Source organism: Myotis lucifugus, unplaced genomic scaffold, assembly GCF_000147115.1.
Source record: "Myotis lucifugus unplaced genomic scaffold, Myoluc2.0 scaffold_167, whole genome shotgun sequence".
Taxonomy (NCBI): Eukaryota; Metazoa; Chordata; class Mammalia; order Chiroptera; family Vespertilionidae; genus Myotis; species Myotis lucifugus.
The window spans coordinates 819,593-823,295 of NW_005871215.1; positions in this window are offsets into that span (position 1 = coordinate 819,593).

Sequence of the window (3,703 nt, forward strand, 5' to 3'; positions counted from 1 at the left end):
TAGAAACAACGTACACTACCAATGCATTCTTCCCCATTGTAAAAAAAAAACAAAGTTTGGATAACAAAGAAATCTGAGATATATTGTTTAAGAAAAAAGAAGAGAGATTTAAAAAACTCCATATAGAGAATGCTACCTCTGTGTTAAGGTGGATCTACGGAATACCTTCCCATAAGATGACTCAGTTATCACCTGGGGTGGTAGAAAGAACATTGAGCTGAAGCTCTGAGATTTGGGTTCCAAGACAAACTCCACCATTTATTTACTGTTTAACTTTTGGCATTTAACCTGCCCAAGCTGTTTTCTTATTTGTAAAATAACTACTCCCTAGGATGTTGTGGGGAGTCCACATGCTTTCAAATACAGGTTTTATTATTATTTAGGTATAGCAAGGCCAACAGGTCAAGAGATGGTTGTCATTGAAAAGAGAGTTTGTTACTAAGAGTTCACAAAAGGAGCAGACACTACCAGGGGCCACATGGAAGGTGCTAGGCTCAGCCGGGAGGCGGAGGGGGAGTGGTGGCAAGAGCCTTCACTGTAGTGTCTACGGGAAGGAGACAGGTGAGGAGGCAATGTAAGCATGTTTGGGATTGGCTAGTCTGAATAATTTCACTGGGCTCTGGGACATAAGCACTGTCCCTACTTGGCCAGTACCTGCTCCTGGGATGATCAGGGTGGGTAGTGGCTGGGAAAGCCTGGTGAAGGAGGTGGTTGGGGGTGTGGGCTCTGGATTGGCTGGTTTCATTTAAAATGTGCACTTGTGGGTGAGTTGGTCACTATCTCTAGGAGCTGGCCAATCTTGGGAGGGGGAGCCCTCCATGGTCTGCAAGGCCCCAGGTGTCAAAGCATTAGAATACAGAAAATAAAAGACACAATTAATACATCCTGAATCCACTCCATGGAAGCCCCTAGCAATGATGCTGAAAGAATACTTATTTACCTGCTTCCCTGGGAATTTCCCTTACCCCGAAGAGAAAAAGATGGAAAGTTCAAATATGCTATCAAGGACCATGAATAAATCCACAAACACCTATAAGATGTTCTCAGCACTAGGACAGCTCTCTTGTCCATAGGAAGGGTGCGGCCCTGACAATAACATCAGAAAAATGTTTTCTGAGCACAGCATAGAGCATTTTAAACCAATAATTCCTGATTCTTCATTCGCTATTATAAACAGCTACTAAACACTTAGGTGCAAGGCCAAGTACTTGGCCTTGGGGATACCAAGGTGATCAGGATGAGTGTGGTGTCTTAAAGGTGCTCTCCGTCCAGTTGACTTGTATGCTAATGCTCTAGCAGCACAGGTGCTGATAAATTTTACAAAAATGCTCTGAAGAAAAATCTTGTGCTTTGACATAGAACACAAAATCATTCTGTCATCTGTTGAGAGTCGGGGTGTTTTAAAAGTGAAGAATGTACCTGGAACGCGGGAGCTCAGAGCGCAAAAGCTCCCAGAGTACAATGAAAAAACAAACAAACAAATCCAAATGCAGTGACATCTAGAGCTAGATGAAGGCTTAAAACTCATTAGGTATTACATTTGCATTTTCTTCCTCTTCTGATACTCAAGAGGTGCCAGGGCCACCCATCTAGTCAGAGGCAGGGCTGGCATCCGAGCGCGTGTCCCGACTGGAGCCCAGTTCCTCCTCACCATAGTGCACTGTCCTGCCCTCCAGCCCGTTCCTCTCCTAGTCATTTAGGACAATGTATTGGGGGGCATTCAGGAAAGACCACCACTGGAGGCAGGCACACAGCAAGGGGGAACTGTACTGAGCAGACAGGAAGTTCCACTGATGCACAGCAGGTTTACCAACTGCACTGTCAGACTCACCTCTAAGCCAGACTCCAGGGAGCTAACGATGAGAAAGTGTGCATGTCCTATAATCCTTCTTCCTCTTTAGCCATGCCTGTTGTCCACATGTCAGCCCTACCCACCATCCCTGTCACCCAACCAGTGACCCTATCAATAAGTTTCATGTCCCTTTGAATCTCTTTTTCTCTGGGCCAAATCATTCCAGTTCATTAGCAACCCATCCTGTTTTGTTTTTTTTTAAATTAATCTTTATTGTTGAAAGTATTACAGATGTCCCCTTTGTTTATTTGTTTGTTTTGTTTCCTATTGATCCCCTCCACCCCACACCCACCCCTCCCAGGCCTTCACTCTGTTTTATGGTTTCCCTCTTCAGTGTGGTTGGTCTCTCTGCACGCTCTTATTTTGAGTACATGTTTCCAAGTGCCTTGCACAGATGGAGACACACACACAGCACTGCTACTCTTCTCCAAAGTTAGTCTGCCTAATACCAGGCTGTGTGTTATAGAAAGACTGACTCCTCTTGAAATTTTCATTCCCTTCCAGGCCATTTTGGTAGCAATAGGACTGCAATGTGCAGAAATTAAATTAGACAGAAGGAAGAATGCTTCTGAGAGGAAAGAGTTTTCAGACCTGGAATGCGTGTTCAGTCAGTAGTGATCCTTTTTAATATGGTTTGTACAAAGAAAATGGGTCTACCCTACCTCATCCACAGATGTGGACGGCCCTGCTGGGGGACATGGGGCCAGATCAGATGACCTGTGGGCATTCCCTTCACTCATAAGACTTTACTAAGGTTGCACCAAACAATCATCATTTAGGCTTTGGAGCGTGACATTCCAACAAAGCAGAAGAGGAAAATTAATCACCTTGTATGAAGAAGAAAAAGCTCTCCCAAATGAACAAACCTCATCAAGAATTGAGAGGATGGAGGGTGTGCTGCCTCGTCAGGCTGCCCAGACTGCAGCACTGTGCATTTTCTTCATATTGTTCCTTTGTTCTAAGAGGCTCGCTGCCCACAAGACACCAGCTCATTTATCTTCTTGGGGTTGTATTTTATTGTGGGAAGGACATTTCAAGGGAGATATACAAGGGAATCCAAAGACATACCTCCAATTCACTCTTTCCTCTCTACCTACCAGTCTGGGCCTTATAATATTATCCTTTTCAAACCCCAAACTGATAACATAAGAATGGAACTGCGTGTAAAACTCTTTTCTTTGTTTTTTTACCCGAAATTTCCCCCGGTGAGAGTTTTCTGCTCTCTTTTCTCGGTGACCTCAATTCCATAATTGGTCTCCTTGGACTATGTTTTACAGCACCTGTCTTAGTCTAAAACAGTTCCATAATACCCCTGGCTGCCGAACACAGGTTGAGGTAGCCTCACCTCTTAACCATGGGCAACAGTGCGGTGAGAGTTTGGGGGTGGTATCGGGAAGCAATTCTGCTTCAGTTTGGAAAAGCTGATCCTACTCATATCAGGTGGCAGAAGATTGCCAGGACGTCCAAGTGATGTCTTCCATGACGCCCCTTTCCTTCCAGGAAATTCCCAAGGAATGAGCTGCCAAAGGTAATGATAGCGGTAGCTACCCACCGGGGAGGCTTGACAACCAGCCTCTCTCCAACACGCACTTGTCACCTTACCTGTAATCTTGTCCCTAGAGGCTCCTTCCTTAAAATTTAATAATAAAATGTTTAGTTTAAGATGTGCAAAAGGGCCCTGACTGGTTTGGCTCAGTGGATAGAGCGTTGGCCTGCGAACTGAAGGGTCCCAGGTTCGATTCTGGTCAAGGGCATGTACCTTGGTTGCAGGCACATCCCCAGTAGGGTGTGTGCAGGAGGCAGCTGATTGATGTTTCTCTCTCATCGATGTTTCTGACTCTCTATCCCTCT